This window comes from Canis lupus, chromosome 22 (genome assembly GCF_003254725.2).
Source record: "Canis lupus dingo isolate Sandy chromosome 22, ASM325472v2, whole genome shotgun sequence".
NCBI classification, from domain to species: domain Eukaryota; kingdom Metazoa; phylum Chordata; class Mammalia; order Carnivora; family Canidae; genus Canis; species Canis lupus.
In genome coordinates, this window is record NC_064264.1 from 31517156 (window position 1) to 31529946 (window position 12791).

Consider the following 12791-nt stretch of genomic DNA (forward strand, 5'->3'; position numbering starts at 1 on the left):
GTTGCTCCACATCCTCACCAGCAAGAACTGGTATTGAGAGTAAAAGTGAGAAAGTGTCTCAGGGTTATCTGAGTATGAAGCTGCAGGTAGCAAGACAAAGGAGAAAACTTGTTGAGAGGAAATGGGGTGCTTGGTAGCTGGATCAGGTAGAGAAGAAATTAAAAGTGAACAAAGTGGGAGAGCTTATTGGGTATGTGTCAAGGATTATAGTCTTTATTTATTTATTTTTAAATTTTATTTATTTACTTGAGAGAGAGCTACAACCAGAGTTGGAGAAACAGAGCACAGAGGGAGAGGGAGAAGCAGATTCTCTGCTGAGCAGAGACCCTGATGTGGGGTTCCGTCTTAGGACCCAGAGATCAAGTCAGACGATTAACTGACTGAGCCACCCAGGTGCCCCAAGGCCTATAGTCTTTAAAAATCCATGGGATCCCTGGGTGGCGCAGCGGTTTAGCGCCTGCCTTTGGCCCAGGGCGCGATCCTGGAGACCCGGGATCGAATCCCACGTCGGGCTCCTGGTGCATGGAGCCTGCTTCTCCCTCTGCCTGTGTCTCTGCCTCTCCCTCTCTCTGTGTGACTACCATAAATAAATAAAAAAAATAAAAAAAAGATTTAAAAGAAAAATCCATGAGATCCCTGGGTGTCCCAGTGGTTTGGGCCCTGCCTTTGGCCTGGGGTGTGATCCTGGAGTCTGAGGATCGAGTTCCGCATTGGGCTCCCTACGTGGAGCCTGCTTCTCCCTCTGCCTGTGTCTCTGCCTCTGTATCTCTCTCTTTGTCTCTGTCTCTCATGAATAAATAAATAAAATCCTTTAAAAAAATCCATATGAATGGGTGAATGCAGAAAGCATTTTGAAGTCAAAGTGGTAGGAGAACCAGAAGAGTAATGTCAGGGAAGCTAAAGGAAGAGTTTACAAACAAAAGGGAAGGGCATGGGAAGGAGGTGCTTATTAAATTGTGTGTGGGAGTCATTCCCAGACTACATAGAGGTTTTCAAAGCAGCCTACCAACACACAGATTCCAAGGTTGTTCACAAATTTCCTTAGGTCTCTGTCTATTTGAGCAGTCAAGTCTTCAAGAAAAGCGAAAGAATGGTAAAGCCCATATGCAAAAGCCAATTTAGCTTTATATAAATTAAAATACTATAATATTTAGTGTTTTTAGAGTACAAATATTCTGTAAGAAGCAAAATCCTTTAATGAGGACAGAGACACACTATTAGAGAATATGATTGCGTTTTAAAGTAGAAATCCAATTTTACCCTTAATCTCATGATGCCTTGGACCTAAGATGTTTTTTATCTTATCAAGGGGCCCTTGTATTACTCTGTAGATTGATATTGTATACCCAGCTACATTGCTGATTTTCATGGATGTGCTGCAGAGGTCTTGGCCCCAGGCAAACTGCATTCCTTTGAGGTTAACCCAAGTAGGGCTTTATGGAAAGCACTGTACAAGGGACAAGGGCCCCAGAGTAAATGCTTAGGGAGTCAGCCAGCTCACCACTTTCTAGGCAGCCCTAATTCTCAGCAGGCAAATATATCTCAAAAGGTCACTGGATTCCAAACTGTAAAAGAAAGAAATAAGAACATCTATCTTACATTTTTCATCTTTATAATTTGTTTGTTTATCTTTAGAGATACTGTGAAACAATCAAAAGGTAAAACACTACCTCTACATAATACCTCAAAATTATAGAATTTTTAAGTTTGGTTTAGATTTAATGCCAAAAAGTATATTGAAAAAGCAAAGAATTCTATTAGGTCCATTCATTTTGCATTTTTAGATGACCAATTCCTCAGTAATTGACACTATCAAGTTGGTCAAATTAAGCAAATATCATAAACCTATTAAGATAAAAAATATGCATACGTGTATTTTTAGATATTAAATATCTATCTATCTATTTCATAATTTTCTTATTTCAGTGTCCAAAAATAAAATAATTATTCAGGGAAATGAATCAATCTTAAAAGACTGGTAGAATTGGCATACATAGAGAGGAAGAAGATTGTTCACATATACCAAGAATGAATGACATCTCTGGAAGAATAAAGAAACCAGACTTTCTAGAATCTGTTAGAGAGAAATGAAATAAAGTTTGGGTCAAAAAGGTGGGATAACTTTAAAAATAAGACAGAAGAATTTACATATAGAATGCCCTTGAAAAGTTTATGGATGTTGGAATAGCATAAAGCATAGAATGGGTTTTATAGAGGGATGATTTGGGGAGATGTTGAAATAAGGGCTATTAGGTAGGAGTTGATTACAGGAATCTAGGGATCAAGTAATGAATCTGTAAACTACTGTGGCTGGGATGGGGAAAATAAAAAGGAGAGGGCAGACTTAAGAATCAATTCATAGGAAAAAAATTAGTCGTTTTCAACTTTCCTTTAAATTGGCATTAACTAAAAAATATATGATCATGCTTCCTAATGTGCAGTATTTTTAAAGTTTCATATTATGGAGAATTTCACACCTACACAAAAGCAGAAGATTATAATGAACCCCAGTGAATCCATCACCCAGCATCAACATGCAACCAATCCTACCCCTATATAGCCCCACCTACTGTCCCCTTATTTTTACATACAATTTGCCACACTAATATTCAACAGTGGTCACAATAAATTTTATTAAACTTTTACTTCAAAATCTTTTTGCATTTATATTATTTTCTAAAACTTATCAATGTTGCAAAATCTGTTTCAAATTGTGCATATTCTCATTTGAAATAAACAAGAGATGAAAAAACTACTAACCATTTCAACAGTCCTAACTACATAGGTAAGACTTAGAAAAATTCAAGAAAATGCTTTAAGTTTCTTTTGTTTGAAATCACAAGCACAATTTTATGGAATAGTAATTACAGGTTAGAAATCTTCCTCTATACCTGATGAAAATGCCTTGCAAGTATAGGCCGTTGGTGAACATTTATTCAATTGACTGTTGAAATAACAGTAAAAATGGAGTTCAAGTAGTGGCTGAATTTAAGCAAATGACAATATAACCACTGAGGTTATGATTGATGATAGTTTTAGCTGAATGTAAGGAATAGCATATAATTAATAAAAATCATCAAAACTAATAAAGGGATATATTTATTCCTTAAAACCATAACATAATCTCCACTTAGAGCTGAAGGCATTGTAATCTGAAGATTTCTTTAGCAGTTAACGGTGAATTGATGGCAGAACTAGGACTGTATCAGGGTTAGTTTTTTACTGCTGCCAGAACAAAATGTCACACATTTAGGTTGCTTAACACAGCACACATTTATTATTGTACAGTAAATCAGAAGTCCAAAACTGATCTCATCAGACTCAAATCAAGATGATGGCAGGGCTGTGTTTCCTTCTGGAGGCTCTAAGAAAATTACTTGTTGCCTTTCCTGGCTTCTAGAAGCTGCCCTCACTCCTTGGTCATTATCCCTTCCTCCATTTTCAAAATCAGCAAAGGTGAGTAGAATCTTTTTCAAGCCACATGTCTCTAGCCCCCTTATCTGTGTCTTCTACATTTAATGAACTCATGCCCACCCAGATAATTCAGGATGATTTGTAATCTTGAGGTTTTTAACTTTCATCACATCTCCAAAGTCTCTTCAGCCAGGTGAGATTACATATGCATCCATACCTGGGATTGGGACATGAACATCTTTGCGGGGCCATTATAGACCACTACAACAGTGTCTTTGTGATTTGAATGAATACATTTTTCCAGTCAATATGGATTCAATTGTAATAATATAATATTGACAAATCATTAAACAATGAATTCTGTTACTACAGAGTGGATCATGTGTGTGCTTTTTCTTTAAACATGAATCTACTGCTCTGTAAAAATTTTGAGTTACCGTATATTTCCTTTGAGTTGCATCTTAAGTGTTCTCTCCTGGGCCCACTGAGAGAAGTAAGAAAGAAATATACTTTTAGAAGGAAAGGTCTTACTATGGGCTTTGAGGTTTGGAAGGCAATGGGTTTATGTGATACAAAAAATAGATTTAACCGACAGGTATTTTAACATATTCACTAGATGTAAGCAGTTAAATCTTAACACCTAGAGGTATAAAGGTGATGATTCTGGCTTTTTTTTTTTTTATTCTTAAAGTCAATTCCAAGTAGTAATTTATAATTTTATTTAGGCATCAAATTTCTATGAAACTGACAAGAAAAAGTACCACTTAAATCTCTAAGCCTGTAATTTGGGGATAATAATATTATTTATGCCAGAAGGCAGTAGTGAAAATAAATGTTATAATGGATGTAAAGTTCTAAGAGAACCTTGGACACATAGTAATTGTCCAATAAATATTAGCTATTATTTTTATTGATTAGTGAGAAATCCTGAATGGACTAGCCTATAAATATTCTATTATGTGGCTCTATGGTGGTTCACTCATATTCTATTATAGATTTTATGGAATTTTTTATGTATTTTGGCAGAATCCATGCATTTGGGTAATTTTAAAGGCCTCAAAACAGGACATATGATCAAGAACATCTACTTGCAACCAATGGAGTGTTGGCTTCTCAAAAGAAATCATCTAGGAGGTTTATGAATGGATTCACACAAAGGCTACTTTTTTGTTTTTACTATATTGTTAGGTTTTGTGACAAATTTTTAAAAAATTCTGAGAGATAGATTCAGTTTTTGGAAAAAGCCAGGATCCATGGGTGGTCATTTTTTGAATAGAGCAAGCTATTAGTATTTTGAATCAATGGCGAGGTGTGAATGCAGAGTAGTGAATCTCAATACTTTCTTGCATATTAGAATCACTTGAGAAGTTTTGGAAATTACAGTTGTGTAGCTCTCATTCCCAAAGATTCATACTCAGATTTCTGGAGTTAGGGAACAGGTCAGTTAAAAATGGCCACAAGTGATTCTGATGTATGACCTAGAGTAAGAACCATTGCTTTCGTCCAATTAAATCAGAATCATCATGTTGGAATATTGGGGTCAGCAATTTTTAAATCTCCCTAGGTGATTCCGAAGTACAACCAACATTGAGAACCTTTGCTTTGTACTTATAAGGCTAAACAAGATCTGAAGATGTTCTGCAAGGCTTTTGAGCAACAAGCCATCCTGAGATGAGTGCTGTGATGAAAGAACTTCATGTACATGTGAAGCTTTATGCTCAAGAGTATTTTCCAAAATCTTCCTACTTTGTTCCCATCTTAGCTGAGTGCTTTGAGTGGGATACAGTATAGGATATGTACTTATAAGACATCCTGCATTGCCTATTGCTAAAGGGCAATATTTGTGGAGGCAAAGCTTGTTCAGGGGAGGAGGAGGAACTCCATGATCCTCTGCAGGTGCTCCTAATTACTGATGAAGGGACAAGAAGAAGAGCATGAATAACACAGGTCCTTCTCTAGTCAAGTCTCTTTTCTGTCATCCTCCATCATTACCTGAGAGTCATACACATTTGCTAGCTCCTACGTAGATGCCTGGTGATCTCCTAGCTTTTTGGCTCCTGGGATGCTTTCATGAATAGTAGAGGAGGCAAAAACTAACACCCGAAAGAGAAAATAAAGAAGTATTGACAGAAAGGAGGACTTGATGAAAGATGGGTTCTCATCGTCACCATACAAATGATTAAATGCCCTGAATTATGTGAGCATCATGACTTCTGATCTACTAATTCTTAGCCATTTTCCCATGTCCCAGACCACTCTGAGAATCTGATGAGAGCTGTGGGTTTTCCCCCAGGAAAAAATGCACATGTCCTCAGGCACAAAAAGGTTTGCTTATCATTTTCTTTCCCGTCCTCCTGGAGTCATCACTAGACTGCCAGTTTTCACAACTTCACTGGCTACTATTCCTCAGCCTCATTCCACTATTAGCTGTTGCTGTGCAAAGTGTCAGGAGTCAAAAATATTTTGATCTTAGTTTTTGTGAAAGGTAAGCACTAGAGATAGGTATGATAACGAGTTCAAAAGACTTTTTCATGTTTCATGTTTCTCACTCTTGCTAAGGAAGGTGAGAATGCCTGAGAATCCTCCAGTTGTGTGTAGGCAGAGTGATCAAAGCTTAGAACAGGAGGAGAAAACAGTCAAGTGAGGAAAGAAGGCAGAGATAACAATAACCAGAGACCTGGGTGGAGGTTTAGTAAATATAATTCTGTTATTGTCCAGAACTCCAGCATCCTTTAAATGTGTCCTTGGAGGTTCCAGCAACCCAAGTAACAATCAGAAGAGCAAGGCAAGGGCAAACCAAACATCTGTTCTTTTAACTCCTTTAGTAAAAAATAGGAGCAGTGAGGAAATAGATTATTGATTTGTGTGTGTTGGGAATGTTGTGCCTGAAATCATTACACAGGCAGGGAAAACATGAGAAGGGGAAATGCAAATATCTAATATTGAAAGTGGGCTTTTAAAATGTAATCAAGGAAGGCTTTGGCTAGGTTGCCTGGGTGGCTTAGTTGGTTAAGCATCTGCCTTCAGCTCAGGTCATGATTCCACCCACGGTCCTCAGATTAAGCCTCATGTTGGGGTTCCCTGCTCAGCGGGGAGCTTGCTTCTCCCTCTCCCTCTGCTTCTTCCCCTGCTTGTGCTCTCTCACTCTCTGTCAAATAAATAAATAAAAATCTTTAAAAGAAAGAAGAAAAGCAAGGCTTTACTAAGGAAAATAATGGGATTGCTTGATCATAATGACCATCTAGGGCTCAGTAAGAATCCACCCTCCAGGACACAGGGATGGTGCATTTGCTCCAGGCAGTATTTCTCCATCTGCTCTGTTTGAGGGCATTAAAGTGGTGCTCCTCCCTGCACTTCCCCAAAGTGTTCTGTCCTTCTAATGTTGCACAAACTATGGTGTCCCGATATCAGGTGCATATCTTTCTCTCCACTATAGCACAAGCTTCCTTGTGCTATTCTCTACCCTGTGTCTAAAACAGTGCTTAACACGTAGCAAGTGCTGAATAAATGTTTCTGTTGAATGGAATGGAATTGACCCAAACCAAATTTTAATGACAAAATACAACTAGTTCTAACAAGTATTTCTCAAAATATTATTCGGAATGCACAAAATAACTAAACTCTTAAGCAGTGAAATGCCGATTTTAAATGAAAACGTGGGAGACATGTCCCATGGATGTTCTTTTGAATGCTTTTCTCATAGTCTCCTAAAAATAAAATTTGGAACTTCTTTACGCAACTGGTCTTTCAACATAGATAAGCATAGATCTGGCCTGGGTTGTTGCAGCAATAAAATTATTTTTCTATCTCTGATATTTATGTTTTCTTCTGAGAATATCTAGTTGAAATGGTGACATTTTGCAGTTTATTAGCAGTCAGCTACATATGTATTGAAGTAATATTATGTAACCCTAAATAGTTTGAATTCCCAAAGGGACAACAAGATTTTTTTAGATGACATGTCTTATTATTCAAGACTCTTAGGAAGTCTTTAAATAGTCCATCCACTAGCAAATGTGGCTTAAAAACACTGGTTTGTATTTTAAATGTCTCTCCTTTCCAAAGAGATAATGAATTAAAATTTAACATCTGCTTTCCAACCAAAAAGGCGTCCAAATGAATTTACATATAAATGTGAGACAAAAGTCAATATGCCATAAATAGTTCAAGTCCATTCCCTCAATTCATCAAGAATTGTGTCTGAACTCGGATAAAAGATTGCCTGATAATGGTATTGCACTCTATTAAGTCAAATACTGTATCAAATGAAGTCATAAAATATATAATACACAATTTTCTCCCAACTATTGGCCCACTGTTAAAATTGTCTTTTTTTTTTTTAATTTAAAGGTTAGTTTACCCGAAACCTCTGTTTGACAACTCTGTTACAGTAAGCAACATTAAGAATATATTTGTTTATTGGTTATAGAGAAAGGAACGCTATTCTCTCCAGAGTTAGAAGATGTTCATGTGAAGTTAATAATAACAGAAGCTCATTTTAATTATACCTTTACGATGATGGGCAATGAGGGGGGCACTTGGCGGGATGAGCACTGGGTGTTATGCTATATGTTGGGAAATTGAACTCCAATAAAAAAATTAAAAAAAAATAATTATACCTTTACTTCATAAAATGCTTTAGATGTATGATTTCATTTGATATTTTAAATATCCTGTGAAGTAGACTGTATCTCCACTTCCCCCGATTCACAAGTGAGAAAAATGATTTCAAAGATTCATTCACTCATTCATTCAACAGATATTCACTAAATTTTTATTTTGTACCATACAAGTGCTAGGGCCTAGGAAACAGAAAGTTGGACAAGACAGACAGCTTTCTGCCTTTGTGTAAGTTATGTATTGGAGGTAGAGACAAATAAATAAGGAAATAAAAATAATTGTAAGTTCCTTTGTTATAAAAGAAATAAAGAGAACTTATTTTGGGAGATATGGGGGAAGTAGAGAATGATCTTAAGCGGACAGTTAACCATGGCTTTTGGTCATTGTCAGCTGGTCATTGGTGAATCAAGGCCTTCCTCACGTTTTCTGCCTCCTGAGCTGGTGCTATGTAAACTGCTTTCTACTGCTAGATGGGCAAAATTGTGAACTGCTCCTAAAAACGAGTTGGGCACTTTGGGAAATGATATTAATTTTTTCAGGTCCCTTACTGCCCTTGAAGTTGAACAGACAAGAGAAACAGGAAGCAGACTTCCCTCTTCTGCCCATAATTTGGGACACCTTTAGAGTTATGATATCTCCCTGGTCTCTGAAGTAGGAGAATTTGACACCTGTCTCAATAGAAGCACTCAATTCTGTTTCTGATCTGGGTACCGGAGTCCCTCCTGGTTAAACAACTACAACATAATTGGGCCTCCTGTGTCATTAGCCTCTCTTTTGTAAGTATTACGTTTCATCCTGCATTTTCCATATTATGAAAATATTTCCAGGTTAAGTGAGAATAAGAGACCAAGTCTTTATTTCACAAGTTAAGCAGCCAGGTCTATGGTCTAAGTAAGATTAGAAGCTAAATTTACATGCTCAGGATTGCAAAGACCATTTATTCTTTCCCGACAGAGTCGGGAAAGCAGCTGAGCAAAATGGAATTCCAGTTTTTTAGAGGGTTGTTATAACGACAGGAGTTTGGTACAATAATGTCTATTTACTCCTCTCAACACTTGGTTACCTCCCTCGTGACCCTGCAGAGCCTGAGGTAATGCATTCTGCATGGTAGCTTGGGTCTGAGAAGGTTCTAAGAATTTGCTGACAATTATGCATTGTGTTTCATTATTTATCACACTGGGGTAACGTGAATCTCTCTGATGTCCACTGCAGGCTGATCTGAGGCCCCCGTTCACAAGGGAAGTCATGAGGAATCTTATCCTGCTTTCAAAGCCTCCTCTGCCTCTGCCACTCTCATTTTATTCAGTAAGGATAATAGTAGTAGCTTTTGTAACTGAAAACTACCATCTTGTTTCTAAGAACTTGACTCTGTTTTAACCTGGTGTATTTGCTGTACATTACGTACCTCATGTTATCAGAAATTTGGGGGCATTGGCTCTGGAAAATTTTAACGACTTCAAAGTGTAACTGAGCAGCCAGAAATATTTCTACGGGGTCAGCTGCATTCCACCAACACCAGAAGCCTGCACATATCTGGCGTTGTAAATAAATAAGGGACATGATGTTTGAAGATGTTTGAAAAAACGTGGTTTTCCCTGACCTGTGCAACATCGTTTGGAATGTTTCTGTAGCATTCCGGCTTGCCTTTCCGAGCTATGGATTAAGGCAAAATTCCAAGACTTTTCAAGAACTGATGTCTTTGTTTTTCAGTGAGTTTGTGCAATTCATTAAGATTATTTGATATAAAAGTTTAGGAAAGAATATTTGCTTTATTTAAAACTTTCTGAAATCCATACTAAAGCAAAACTGTGTTTCTATGCATGCTTGTTGAGCTTGAGTGTTTGAAACTTAGAGAGCTTGAAATTCTAGGCCTGCTAAAAAATAAGGAATAAACAGGTTCTAGAATATTCTAGTGGCCTGGTGGTATTTTCTGGGTAAAAGGGAGGCTAGAGAGTGTATCCTCATAAGTGTAAATTGGCAGTGGGTGTGTGGACTGCTCCCCAGTAATAGGGAACAGCTGAGGAGTGCCCTGGTGAGGGTGAAGGAGGATGGCAGGGTCTGGGCTTAAGGAGGCAAGTGAGGAGAGGCAGGAGGATGTCATTTAAAGAGACCAGAGAGTGAGTTGTTAAGAGAGAATGTTGGAGCCACATCTGAGAAACATCCAAGGCTGTGTGACCAGGAGACTCAGGGATGCTCTGAGGGTCTTCCTCCACTCTTGCTGCTCCTGCAGTCAATTCTCCATACCACAGCGAGAGACCAAATAAATATTAAGTCAGCTCAAGTCATTTCCCTGCTTAAGACTTTTCAATGCCTTCTTGTAACTGATAAAGTCTAAATATATTTCCAAATATTAACTGCAGAGAAATCTCTAGCTCCTTGTCACTACCTAAATGGATGTAAATGATATGTCCCGGTGAACTTTCCAATCTCCTTTCCTACCCTTTCCCCACTCCTCTCCAACCACACTGATTTCCTTGCTGATCCTTGAACGTGCCAGACTTAATCCTTCCATGGGCCCTTCTTCTTGCTGAACCACCCCCTTCTCCCCTAGAGTCTTCCTTCTCAAGTCTTTTCTTTAGGAAGGGCTTCCCTATGACACTCTCTAAAATAGTCTTTCCACACTTTTAGTCCTCTGTTTCCTTATACCAATTAATTTATTTTCAGGGTTTTTTTTTTTTAAGATTTTATTTATTTATTCATTAGAACCCACAGAGAGGCAGAGTAATAGGCAGAGGGAGAAATAGGCTCCTCGGGGGAGCCCAATGTGGCACTTGATGCCAGGACCCCGGCATCATGACCTGAGCAAAATGCAGATGCTCAACTACCGGGCCACCCAGGTTCCCTATTTTCAGTTTTATACTTTCTATTATGCTATATGTTTATCAATATGACTGTTTCTTAGTTGTCTTGTTCAAATCTGTAGGCCTAAGACTTAAAACGGTGCCTGGAACACGATAACTTCTTGATAAATATTTGTCGATTCACTGAAGGAATGGATATCTGCTGATGTAAAAGATAAAGGAAAGCCATGTGGCAATTTGGGCCATGACATTTGTAGTAAGGAGACTCATGAGAAATGGCATGAGGAATGAGGAGCCAAACAGGAAGAATAGTTCAAGAAACTAAATTCTGGAATAATGAATAAGTTAAAATATGCTCTAGAATGTACTAAGAATGCAAGACCTATAGATTATAGCCCTACTAAGGCATGCATAGTGCCTAGTCCAGCTACATTTTGATTTTTTTTTCTTAAACCATTGTAATGCCCTTGCTTTTCTCACATGAAAATCCATTTCTTCCATGCATCCCAAGGCAAACAGAGGAAGATATCTTTTGTAATTTGCATTAAATTTGGAAAATATTGTCTGTTTGGGTATTTCTAATTTCCTATTCAATTGTTTTTCCAAGTGGGTGAGGAGAAAAGGAGGAGGAGAAGAGGGGAGGAGGAGGAAGGAAAGGGACTGAGAGAGAGATAGAGTTCACTCTCCTTCTTTGATCACAGGATCAGGATGACTTCCAACAGCAGAGTCACGATAGCAACAGAATGCTGAGAGCTGAGGGAAGATGGGTGGGGAGGAACTCTTTTCTGAGAAAGTGAGAGAGAGGCAAGTGACTAGTGATAACCAAACACCAGTAGGAAAGTGGTAAAGAAGCAGAAAAACTGACTCAGCAAATTTTGAGCATTGATATTTTTCTTCTTTCCAACACAGAACTGGTAAAGTGGAGACAATATGACAAAAGATAAGGGGGAAAGGCACAAACATATGATTTTATTTACAAGAGCGTTTGTTATATTTCTTTTTATTAGTTATATACCCTTAATGATAAGGTATTTACTATTTTTAATCTTAAGGTGATGTGCATTTAGAAATTAGAAAAGCTGATAATCAATGAAAACAGATTAAAGACTGATTTGAACACTTTTAGGGTTTAAATAGACAAGCTGTGGACATGGGGGCTTTCTGTGGTGTGTGCCACATTTGAGAAACATGACTCAGATGATTTTATCATGGGGATAAAATTGGTTAGATGAAAAGAAAAATTGTTAGATGAAAGGGTAAATACTTGGAAGATTTAAAAGGGAAGTTATGAGCTGGGTGTAATAAGAGAAAATCCATACACTCCATCTGGCTGTATGCTAGAAACTGCGTGTATTTCAGGAACCGGAAGTTAGTTTCTGAGAACTTCTAAAGCCATGAGCATTGCAACATTCCCAGGATGACTCAGCATGGGAAACTTCAAGTCTGTGTAAGCAAGCAGGGTGCTGTATATGGGGTAAAGCCTCTCCTGCTCCTGAGCTTCAAGGGAGAAAACAATGAATGGGGAAGGTACTTGCTCTCTGAGTTGGGGAGAACAAAAATGTTTCTCATATCTAATATCTCTGCTCTAAGCATCATACTTTGGTCAGTCTTTGACACTTATTATTAATGCTAAATGATATTTGTATTTCTTCTTTTGATTATATTGTTGTTTCATTATTGATAATTTATTTCAAACTTGAGTGTAAAAAGGAGGTCTTCATAGAATATATTATTTTTCCTCCCATAGCAACTCAAGTAACCGTGCCCAATAAATGTGACATAAATAAATGGATGTGTAGGACGTGATGACTCTTGGGCCATCTTAGTTTTCTTATGCTATGCATTTTCCTTAAACAACTTGACTTCTCCTGTGCTTCCAATTTTTTTCTGCTGTTGACTCCCAAACCGTAAATACATCCCAGATCTTTATTTTTTTACTTCTAGATATGCATATTC

At 37.7% G+C, this 12791-nt stretch overlaps 1 long non-coding RNA gene across 1 annotated transcript in view; it reads left to right on the top strand.

Moving 5' to 3' along the window:
- LOC112655788 (uncharacterized) overlaps positions 1-12791 on the top strand; it is a 38326-nt gene that overhangs the window by 15089 nt on the left and 10446 nt on the right. The window lies entirely within an intron of this gene.